At 56.5% G+C, this 11,592-nt stretch overlaps 1 long non-coding RNA gene across 1 annotated transcript; it reads right to left on the bottom strand.

Annotated features, from left to right (window-relative positions):
- Positions 1–10,061: 10,061 nt before the first annotated feature.
- LOC109272288 (uncharacterized) lies at positions 10,062–11,184 on the bottom strand. The gene is made up of 2 exons (XR_002082390.2): positions 11,087–11,184; positions 10,062–10,220 (listed from the first exon to the last, which is right to left on the bottom strand). It is a non-coding gene; the product is annotated as an uncharacterized LOC109272288 (long non-coding RNA).
- Between the last annotated feature and the right edge of the window lie 408 nt (positions 11,185–11,592).

Genomic DNA, 11,592 nt, shown 5'->3' with positions numbered 1-11,592 from the left:
GCACGAAGTTCTGTGAAGAAGAATCATGGGCGTGATAGAGGGGCTGCTGCTTGGTCAGAGAAGGGGTCTCTGCGAGCAGAGGGCGAGAGGGAGGGAGCCATGTGGCTGGCTGTCGGAGGTAAGAGCATTCCCGGCAGAGGGAACAGCAAGTGCAAAGGCCCTGAGGCAGGCGTGGTGTGGAGTGTTTGAGGCTTAAGGAAAGGCCAGTGTGACTGATGGGGGCTGAGTTACATGTTTCCGTAATGTTGGAATTCCTCTTTCCCTTTTCTACATCCATCTCCCCTCCTGTCTCTCTCAATCTCTTTCTTACAACGGGTCTCTTAAGTTTGTAATGCGAACGCACAATGACAATTTATAAAAATAGCAATAACATCTGGGAAGCCCTTGGGTCCGAGTTGATACACTTCATATCGCAGCGGCATCACCCTGGTGTTAGCTACCACCCCCAGCAGAGTGCCTTTCTTCTTTCTTCTGCCCCATCATTCTGTGGTTTGGGGCAGGTGAGTGCGGGGTGGGCACAAGGGTCTGTGGCTGGGGAAGGTACCTCTTCCCCCTCCTTCTTTCCCCTCCCCTGCCCTCCCCTCCTCTTTTTTTCCCCCCTCTTTTTTCCTACCTGCAAACTCTTCAGCGGAAGGAAGCACCCAGATTTGGGAAGTCTTGTTTCAGAACCACTGAGAATGTGTGGGGTCTCTGGAGTCCGTGCCATGCGGGGCCAGGGGCTGGGGCACAGATCATCGTGTCAGAAGGAGGATGTGCTTGAGAAAATGAAGGTCTTCAAAGGGGCTCTGGTCCTACCTGAAGGCCCCTCACTGTCTCCAGAGCAGAGCTTCCGGGCTCCTTCCCATCCCCCACCGCCCCTGGGCCAGCCTCACTGTCTCCTGCCCTCCCCGCTGGCTCACCTCCTCCCTGGGCTCCCTGCTTCCTCCCAAGGCCCCTCTGTTGGTTCGCCACACACAGCCAGAGGAGCCCTTAGGACGAAGTCAGACCGTGCCCCCTACTCAGACGCCCTACCAGGCCCTGGAGGCCCGGCATGTCCGACCCCATCACCTCTCTGAGCTCACCTGCCCCTTGCCTTGTCCCCAGCGCACTGGCCTCCTTGCTGCCCCATGAGGGGCTCCTGCTCTTTGATTGCTGTACCTCCCCCTATGCAGGCAGTTTCTCCCCTACCATCATGGGGTCAGCCTGGCCCCCAGCAACCTGCCTGCCCCCCACCCCCCGGGGGAGTAGGGCCTCTAGCCACACCTGCTTATAGCTCCCTGTCTCCACCAGCCAAGCCCTTTATCACCGCGTGAAGAAACACGTCCCTGGGTCTGCTCACTGGGCAGCCACCCCTGTCCCCACAGGGTGCCAGCCTCAGGAGGGCGCGCTGGGTCTGGGGACCTTGCCCCAGGGCCTGGGAACAGTGTCGGGCATGCGGTATGCAGTGGGTGCTCAATGCATGCTTGGTGAATGGGTGAGCACTCGTGTTTTAGAGTCAGGCCTTGGAGTCTTGGCACAGTTCTTGAAATTCTAGCCAAGGGCCGTTCAAGACTCAGGGGCTGTGGCCCCACCAGCTCCCGCTGTTTGTCTTTCTTTGTGTCTCTCTGTCATCCCCTGCCCTGGCCTCCTCCGTGGGCCCTGGGCCAGCGCCTGCTGCTGGACACGTTTCTGCCACTCGAGCTGCCATGTGCCCCACGAGGGCCCCTCCAGATGTGACAAAGCGGTCCCGCGAGGAGCAGGGAGCGAGCCGAGGAGGGTAGGAGCTCTCGCAACCTTCTCGCGGCATGACTCCTTGAAGTCGATAAGCTCTCTGCCCTCCGTGACCCGATGTCCTCGTCTTTACAAAGAAAATTAACAATTTCTGCGACTTCCTTTATTTCTCTTCCAAATATGCTTAGTATCTTGTTGGCTTATGGGGAAGCTCTCTGAGAAGTTCACGGGTGGGGGACCTTCACCACCGCAACCGCCCTGGCAACAGAAGCGCTTCTTGCCAGGAGCTGACCATGTGTGGGCCTGGAATGGGCGTGTTCCCGGCTCAGGCCACCGTCTGCCCTGGGCTTGGCACACAGGGCTCCTTCTGCCTCCTTTCAGAGACTGGAACTCACTAGGCTCTGCCTTTAGTCTCAGGGGTTTGGCAGCTGCTTTTCCTTCTGCTGGAGATGTTCTTCCTTCTATCCTTGGCCTGGTTAAATTCCTAGCTCTGATTCTGATTCTGGCCCCAACACCACCTCTTTCAGGAAGCCCTCCCTGATGACACCCCACGAGTCAGGTCACTCTGTTAACCACGTTTTATCATTTATCACTTTATTTACTTGCTCTCAGCCCCCATAGGGCTCCCTACCCCATTATCTGAGCTCAGGCTTCCCCTGGAGGGAAGTTGGGAGGCCCGGGCCTATGAATCAGCAAAGTTCTCCTTCCCCTCTTGGCACTTTCTCTGTGGAGGCTGAGAGTTGGCTTACTCCAAGGGGGACTAGATTCAAGGGGTGCATCGATGGAGGGGAGGTGGGCAGGGCCTCTTCCCATCCCGCAGACCAGCCATCTACTCTCAGACAGCTTCTCCCACCTCCATGACGGTGGCCTCCCTGCCTGAGCCACCAACACTGCTCTCCTCTTTCCCCCACCCTTCCTGGAGAGGCAGAGTGGGCTTTTCAAATCCCAACCTAATCCCCAATCTGCCTCGCTCCGAACCCTTCCCTGGCTCCCTGTTACTCAGAGATAGCTGGGCCACAAGCCCTCTGTTCTGATCCTACCTCTCTCCCTTAGCCCCAGCAGCACCTGGCTCCTTGCAGCTCCCTGCCTGCGGCCCTTTGCACTCGCTGTTCCCTCTGAGCTAAACACTGTTCCCCCGAATGGATGAAAAGCCACAGGACTCTCTCCCTCACCTCCTTTGGGTCTTTGCCCAAACATCCCTTTCCCGGTGAGGCCCTCCTTGACTGCCCTATTTAAAAATGTAATCTCCCTGCCGTCCCTTCTCCCCTTTCCCTCCTTTATTTCTCCCTATAATCTTGACAGCTGGGAATAGTCCACATAGGTTACTGATTCATCTTGTTTCCTGTGTGTCTCTCCCACTAAAATGTCAGCTCCTCCAGGGCAGGTGCCTGGGTCAGTGCTGTTCCCTGCTGTATCCCCAGCAAGGAGTGAGCCCAGGGATCAGACCGGCCTGGCTTGAAGTTCTGGCTCAGTCACTTCCTGGCCTTTTCCTTTCTGGACCTCAGTTTTCCCACCTGAAAAATGGGAGAAGATGTGGGATTGGAGTAAGGGCAAAATAAAACCCTGTTTATAAAGTGCCTGGTGCCTACATGTGTCAAGAGACCACCCCCTCCCCCAAACCGGCCAAAATCAAAACTCATCATTCATCATTTTGGGGAAACGGGTGACACCATTCTGGTCTGTCCACACCATGAACTAGTATGCAGCTATTAAAAAGAATGGTTCCCAGTGTTCCCAGGTGACTTGTGTGGCCACTCTTGTTTGTTTGTTTGTTTGTTCTCTAGCGCATAGGTATTTTTTTCTCTAGGACTTATTTTTAACCGAAATAAGTTCCAAGTGGAATACAATGTGCGTAGCAGTCTACCTTTGTTTTAAAAAGGAGGAGGGATATATACGTTTATATATATATATTTTTAGTTTTAAAAATGAAGTGGAATTCACATAACAAAGTAGCCATTTTAATTAATCGTTACATAATTAACCATTTTAAAGCCTGCAGTTCGGCGGCATTTAGTCCATTTGCAACGTTGTGCAACCATGACCTCTATTTAGTTCCAAAACATTTCATCACCCCCTAAATAGACCCTGTACCCATCAGACACGTCACTCCTCACCCTGCCCACCCCCAGCGCCTGGCGATCGCTAATTTGCTTCCTGTGTCTATTGGGTTTATCTATTTTGGGTATTTCTTATAAATGGAATCCTGTAACAGATGACCTATTGCGTCTGGCTTCTTTCAATTAGCATCATGATTTTTTCGAGTAGTGAGTAGTGTGTGCCAGTAATTCATTCCTTTTTATGGGCAAATAACGTTCTATTGTGTGGACAGACCACATTATGTTTATCCACTCACCTGTTGATGGGCCTTTAGGTTGTTTTCACCGTGTGGCCATTGTGAATAGTGGTGTTGTGACCAGTCGAGTAGAATTCTTGTTTGCGTAGAGATTTCTTAAATGCGAAAAAGCGAGATGCTAGAAAGGGTGAACAATGTGATCCTGATTTGTAAAAGAAATGACAGATAAAGAAATCCCTTGTCCAGGCATGGTCTGTATAGGATTTTCATGCTTACAGAAAAATATGTAAAAACCCATTCTCAACTGTCAACACGGGGGAGAGAGAAGGCTTTTGCAGAAAAGGAAAAGAGAAAAAAGGAGGCCAGATGCCAAATGAAAACAGTGCACACAAAATGATTCCATTTAGGCATGTGTGACAAGTTACAGATTGAGAAATTGTGTACGTCGATCTAAAAAAAAAAAAAACCCGAAAAACAACAAAACCCCCCAAACTATTCTCTGCAAGAAGGGCTGGGCAGGAGGCTGATCCGATGGGGAAAATGAGGTCGGGATAGAAGGGATGTGGGGAGTGCATATTCTCCAGGGTGTCCCCCCACCCACCCCCCGCCCCCGCGGATTGTGAGGTCCCCTGGAACCAAATTGCCCAAGCGTTGCTGATTTCTGGCTGGGACCTGTGAATAGGAGCCAGAACCTTCCTTGTGGGGGTGCAGTGGTCCTGCTTGGGGCCCCTCTGCAGTGATCCCCTGCATGTGGTTCCCATTTCCTGTAGGGAGGTTCCGAGTCAAGGGGAAAGGTAGGAAGGGACGCAGGAGGAGGGAGAAGTGGGTGAGTGTGGCCAGACTGGGGGATGGACCCATTGGCCTCCACTGACCTCAGGGCCCTCACCCAGGAGGCCTGGCCTCCCGACTGCTGAACCTGCTTTGTCTCTGCTGTCTCTTTCTTCCTTTGGGAAATCTTGCAACCACCTGGAACATCGCAGGAGATGGTCATAAGGAGCCCCAGCTCCCCATGACCTGACTTTGTCAAATCTTAACGTTTTAGCATATTGATTTCAGATCTGCAGTAGTCAGGGTGTGGCGGGAAACAGACGGCTCAAACCTGATACTTTGGGGAAAACGGAATGAAGTGACTCTTCACAGGTGTGGGCAGGGGTAAGGGAACCAACCATAGAAAGGTGCAGAGTGGGGCCGGCATCGGTGGAGAACAGATGTCTGCAGGGAGGGGTGCATGGAGAGGCCACCTGGCGGGAGCTGGGAACCTCGGGAAGGACGGCTCTGGCCTGGGGGACAGGACGCAGCAGGGAGGGGGCTGTTATGCCCGTCCAGCCCTCCCATCTCCTCCATTCAGGGAGCCCCATAGGAAGCCGGAGCAGGGGTGATGGCGCCCCTTCAGGTCAGCCTCCTAGGCACAGATTAGGGTGGGGAAGGTGGTGATCTGGAGGGAGCAAAGGAGGGCGCTCACCAGTTTGTCCCCCTGGAGTGGCAGGTGAGAATCCACGTTCGCCCCCGATGTGGCTCAGTCTTTAGCTCTGGCCCCCGGTGTGGGTGACGTGGGGGGCTCTCGTGCTGACTTGGAACCTTTGCCATTGTCAGGGTTTTGAAGCTCTGCTAATGAAGCACTTACTACCAGCTCAGTGTTGCACCCCAGCTGGTAGCCTGATCGCCTCCCTCCCTAGTTTCATAGCTTAGGGAAGCAAGGTGCAGAGAGGAGCAAGCTTTGTGCAAGCAGGGCCCAGAGCTGGACCCGAACCCGGAGCTGCTGTTGTGGAAATCGGAGCCCTTGGCCGTGATGCCCTCTGCCCCGCGGCCCAGGTGTCCTCCGTTTGTGCTCTGTGAAGTCCCCAGGAGGACTGCCTCCCAAATTCCCTCTCACGCTTGGTGGCAGGTCCAGGGTACCCAGGCCCCCTCTTGGGAAAGCATCCTGATTCAGTCTGACCCGGGCTCTGCCAGTTCTATCTAGGCCTCAGTCTGTCCATCTGGAAAATGGGCACATATGAGCCCCTTCCGGCAGTGAAGTTTGAAGCTTTGGTGAGGTGACAAAGCAAGAAGCCTAGGACCCCTGAGGACCCCCGCACACGGGAGGCCACCCCAGCTGGCCCTGCTGGGTTTCTGATTTCTGAGACGCCTCCTGGGGGCCGGATCCCCAGCTGGAGGAAGGATGAGGCCTGGCCCTGGGGGCCCTGGGGGAGGCCCGGTCCCAGGACAATGCCGAGCATTGAGTTCATGCCAGCCCTGGTTTGGGGTTGGAAAAATAGAGTAATCTGGGCAGGACTGACACAAAGGCCGGGGGGCCAGGTTGGCTGAGGGGCGTCAGGTTACCCCCCACAGGCTGCAGCCACACTGGCGGCTTCCCTGGCAGCTCGGGGGGGGGGAGTGTTTTTCTTTCCCCAAAGATTATAATTAAGTGAGCGATCAGGGCCCCTCGCTAAGGCCTCGCAGGCGGGTTTCGTTACAGGAAGAATTGCACGTACGGGGGTTCAGAGGGCTGACGGGGCCTGACGTGTCACCAGCACGGTAATAATGGCAGCGGTAATAACAGCCAGAGGCTGCGGGAGGGTCTCGGGAGGGTCTCCCCTGGGCCAGGCCCCAGGCCCCAGGCGAACGGGTCCCCTGCACCACCTGGCTCCTGCCCGAAGCGGAGGATCCTGGGTCAGATCCCCATTTCATAAAGGGGCAAACAGAGGCTCAGAGTCGCTTTGGAGGCGGTTTCCTTCATTTCTTCAGCAGGGGTGGGGGGAGGTGGTGCAGGGTCTGGACTCACACGGGCCTCTGAGCCCCCCTGCCTCGGTCTTCTCCTCTGGAAAATGAGGCTAGCCCCGGGGCTGGCCTTGCTGAGCTGTGAGTGACGACTGAGTGGGTGTACAGTGAGGCCTCAGAAAATGTCTGTCCCCTCCTTCCTTCCACCAGGCTCGGCCCCTGAGGACTTTGTGCCGGCCACATGTCTGCCCCCACCTCTTCCTCCGTGAGTGAGGGGCTCAGGCCTTCAGGGGTGCTGGCGTGTAGGTGGGGGAGGCTTCAGATGATTTCTGATGTGGGGAGTGTAGTCTGGGCAGAGGGGACAAGTGGGTTCAGTGGCTATAGGCGCTGGAGAGCACTGTCTGCGGAGCAGTGCAATGCTTCAGTTAGACCACGGGGTTTGAATCTCAGCCCCATCGTGTCTTTGCCGTGTGACTTCAGGCAGGCTACTCGAGCTCTCTGGTCTCAGACTATTACCCACAGAACGAGTGTGGAAAACCTTCTGCAAAGCGCTGTTGTGAAGAGAACACTGCCTGGCACATAATAATACTCAATGTGTGTTGTTATTCGTAACCGCTTCCCGCAGGAAGCCCACCCTGACTTCCTCTGGCTCCGGAGGCCGCCTGGGCACCCTCCCTCATGGGATGTTGCCTCTCCCACATGCCAGTCTCCCGCCCCCACCCAGATGCTCAGACGGGACCGCCACGAGGGCTGCATCCCAGAGCCCAGCAAGAACCCAGCATGGAACAGCCGCGGGAGGCCAGGTGTTGGGTGAACGGCATCACTGAGCACCTACGTCCTGGGTCGAGCCCTTCACACACAAGTCTTGAGTTTAACGGCTTTCTCCTCCTGGGATGTCGGCTTCCCCAAGACTGATGCATAGTAGGTGCCCAAGAAATACATGACGGGATTGTTGAGATAAACGTGTCCTCGGAGGGAAGGAGGTGTCTGAGACTGGGGGCCTCAGCGGGCCGAGATCATGGGACTGTGCTCCAGGCTCCGTGCTGAGTCATCTCAGTTCATCTGCCCGGCAGGCTAGCGCTGTTATTGTTTCCACCTCCCAGTTGGGGAAACCGAGGCACAGAGAGGTCAACATAGCTGACCCCACGTCACACAACGAGTGAGTGGCAGAGCCAGTATCATACCCAAGCCTGCTGAGTGAGGTGCTTGCCCTGAGACTGTAACAGCATACCTACTCCCACCTAGGGGGAAAGCACTCTTACCGTACCCATTGTGCAGATGCGGAAACAGAGGCCAGATGGCCTGCGCGTGTCTGCACACAGAAACTGTGGTTGAGCAGGAGATGCCCGAGGGAGGGCCCTGGATACCCAGGCTAGCGCCCCGAGGGAGGGGTCGGAGGCCCCAAGCAAGCTGTCCCCTGCCTGTTAGCGTCTCTGGCCGATACCCTGGCCTCTGTTTACCAAGCCCAACACCTAGAATGCCGCTCCTTCCGCCTGCCCAGGAATCTCAGGTGCCTTCACAATAGGATTCTCTGTCCCTGCGGCTGATTTTCATTCAAGCCCTTTGTGCTAAAAAGAAAAAAATGAAAAGAAAACTTGGCTCTAGGCCCCCCTGTCCCTTCCCCCACTTCCTAGAGAGAAAGGAAGATCCTAGCCTCTTTTTTCCCTCATTCTGGGGCCCAGAGATGTCTGCAGCCAGCCCAAGGTCACACAGCAGGGTTGGCCTTGGACTCCTCATCCAGTGCTCTGCTCATGGCACCCCCGGCTTCAAGGCCGGTTGTGCCCTCCCCACCCCTGCATTTGCTCCTCTTGGCTCTGTCCTCTAGGCCTGGGGGGTGGGGGGAGCAGAGGAAGTGGGGCCAATGTTCCCTGAGGCTTATTACATGCGGGGCACTCTACCATCCCCAAATTCATAGGATCCTCAGCACAGCTCTGTGAGGTCCTGTCACCCCATTTAACAGATGAGAAAACTGAGGCACAGAGAAATGAAGTGCCCAAGGTCATAGTGACGGAAAGTGCCAGGGCGGAGATTTGAACTTGTGTTCCTATGGTTCTGTTGCTGCCACACCTGGTGCCTTCTTGTAGGGAGGCCTGAGCCCCGTTGACGGCAGGGTGGGGGGCACGGGAGGGAAGTGGGAGCCTGGGCTGGGCCGGGACCCTGGAGTGGAGCCAGACAGCAACAATGGGTCCTCAGAGATGGTGGTGGCCCCGGGCGGGGCGTGAGCCGTGGCCAGGGGCCGCAGGGCTGGGCTGTGGGCCGGCAGGCTCAGCACAGCTTCCCTCCCCTCCAGCTCCTGAGTCGGGACCTGGGGACACCCCCCTGGCACCTCAGCTCCCAAACCCAACAGGTCCAGGGCTCGTGCAAGAGGCGGGGGGCTGGGCCAGCAGCCCCTGGCAACGATAATGGCTAAGTCACCATACCTCATGCTAATCTAGAACTACCTGTAGGCCAGGCACTGCATCAGGGGCCCTCCTGGATCCTCACAAGCAGCGTAGGAGGGGGGACTGTTAGGAATGCCCTTTTACGGATGTGGAAAGGGAGGCCCAGAGAGGCCCTTGGCACTTGCCCAGGGCCACAGAGGGACAAAGAGCTTTGGAAAGTGGGGCCCTCAGAGAGTGAGCTGCCTGTCCCAAGAGGCATGCAAGCAGAGGACGAGGGACCTCACCGGGGTCGCAGTGAGGCATTAGTGCTCACCAGTGGTGGCTCACTGAACTCGGGGCCTGGGCAGCCGGGAGTTGGGGAGCGGATGAGGCCTCTTGGGCTGTGGAGGGATTAAAAGAGTGACTGGATGCCCAGGGTTAGAAATGTGGCTGCCATGGAGTAGGCACGCCCTTCGTGGGGCGTCCACTGTTTGCAGAAACAGTGGCTCACACTTCTGGAGGCTGCCATGCACCCAGGCCCTGTGCCTCGATGGTTTTGAGTGCTCACTGTTTCTCAGTCGGCTCGCTGAGTGCTTCGGGGATCCTTGAGACTCGTGATACCTCAGGAGAGCCACCTCATTCACATCCCTCATTCACACCGGCAGATGAGGGAGCCGAGGCTCAGAGAGGCCCAGGGACATGCAGGGGAGGTAATCGGCATGGCTGGATGCGTGAACCAGTCTGCCTCTGCTGTGTGGCCTCGGGCAGCTACTAACTTCCTTGGGCCTCAGTTTCCCTATCTGTACATTAGGTTGGGCTATCCATGGCATCCTAGACTTCTAGGTGAAGATTTGAGTGTCTGCGAGGCTACACTGTCTTCCCCCCAGGACCTTGCTGCCCCAAGTGAAATCCTCTCTAAAAGACTCCTTTTCAGCCTCTGCATCCCACCACCTCTCTATTTCCTCCCCTGCCTCGGGGTTCATTCCCATTTGCCTCTTGTCCCAATTAGGCCATCTTCCGTACCTGGAACGGTGAAGGCATTTAATTAAATCTTAGAACAGGAAGTCTGGATGTGGGGCTGTTCCTGGATCGGTTATCTGGGTTCTTCACGTCTCCTGTCTTCATGGGTTCCAGTGGCTGCTGTGGCACCAGACATCACATCCCATATAACCACATCTTAACTAGGAAGGGAAAGGGGTGGGCCAAAAAGGAGGTTTTTTTTTTTCATCCAGAATCTCACTCTTTCATCAAGCAGGAAAATATTTCCTAAATGTCCCAGTAGACTTCCCCCTGTGACTATGTAACCATGGATGGAGTCACGTGTCCACCTTTAAACCAGGAAAGAATTCCCGGGGCTGACTTAGATGAATCTGAGGATTCCGCCTCTCAGGCTGTCCCAAAGAAATGTGGCTCTGAGGGCAACGGGGCCACAGCCAGGCCAGCCATCTGGTGCCAGCTTCGCTGACGTTCATTCCCCCTCTAGACTGCACCGGTGGGCCTGGGGGTGCTGGCCTTTCTCTGGCTGGTTCTCTTGGTGGTGAGCAGCGTCTTCCCAGGCCTCCAGATGCTGGGGAAGATGCTCTGGTTCTCCTCTTCCTCCCTGCCCGGTCCTCCTCAGGCCTCACAAATGGCCCTTGGGCTGAGGCGGAGCCCTCTCCTGCCTTCACATGCCCATGCCCGGCGAGCCGGGCAGCATGGAGTTGGTCCCGCATTCCCAGTCCCTGTCAGTGTCGGCCTCGGTGCCCCACTGGACACACGGACTGCCTGAGCCCAGCCTCTTCCTCCTCCTACGTCTCTGTCTTGCTCGGGTTTCTAATCAGAGGTGTGGGTGTCACTTAACCTGCCACATCCACCTCCCCTCCCCCAGCACACACTCCCCGGCTCGGAGGAAGGCACTGCCGCCCCCAGCGATCAGGTCTCAGACCCTGGAGTTGCTTTCCGCCCCACTCTCTCCTACCCCACGTCCAGTCCGTCCGTCGGCAAATCCCACTGGCCTGACCTTCCACCTGCGGCCAGAGCCGACCGGCCTCCCCTCCGCTGCCACCACCTGGCACGTCTTCTTCACCGGTGGCCGCCTCCCAGAGGTCCTGTTGGAGCCTCGGTCGTTCACACCGCTGCCCTGCCCAGACCCCTCCCGTGGCTCCCACCTGCTTCCAGGAATGCTGAGTCCTCCCCAGCCCCGGAGATCCTGAAGGATGGGCCCCTCCCCTCCCCACGCCTCCACCCTCCCTTCTGGCCATGCTGCCTTTGGCTCCTTCTTAAACAACACCCCAAGCGTTTCCCCGCCCTTTCCCCCACTTTTGCCCTTATCGGTCCCTCTACCGTTCTTCTGGATTTTTCCCGCGTCCTGCCCCCTCCCCTCACTTGGGCCCGTGCTCCTCAGTGAGACCTCCCAGCCCACCCCCTACTGCAGCCCTCCCTCTTTCTCGGATCCGACCCTGATTCATTTTTCTGCCACACACTCGTCATCCTCTTTCTGTATTTACGTGTCTGTCTGCTCAGTGTCTCGTGCCCGCCCCGAAGGTGAGCTCTAGCAAGCGGGAACTGTGTCTC

The sequence above is a fragment of the Panthera pardus genome, unplaced genomic scaffold (genome assembly GCF_024362965.1).
Source record: "Panthera pardus isolate Hobbes unplaced genomic scaffold, ASM2436296v1 HiC_scaffold_25, whole genome shotgun sequence".
NCBI lineage: Eukaryota > Metazoa > Chordata > Mammalia > Carnivora > Felidae > Panthera > Panthera pardus.
This window is presented reverse-complemented; position numbering and strand designations above follow the sequence as displayed.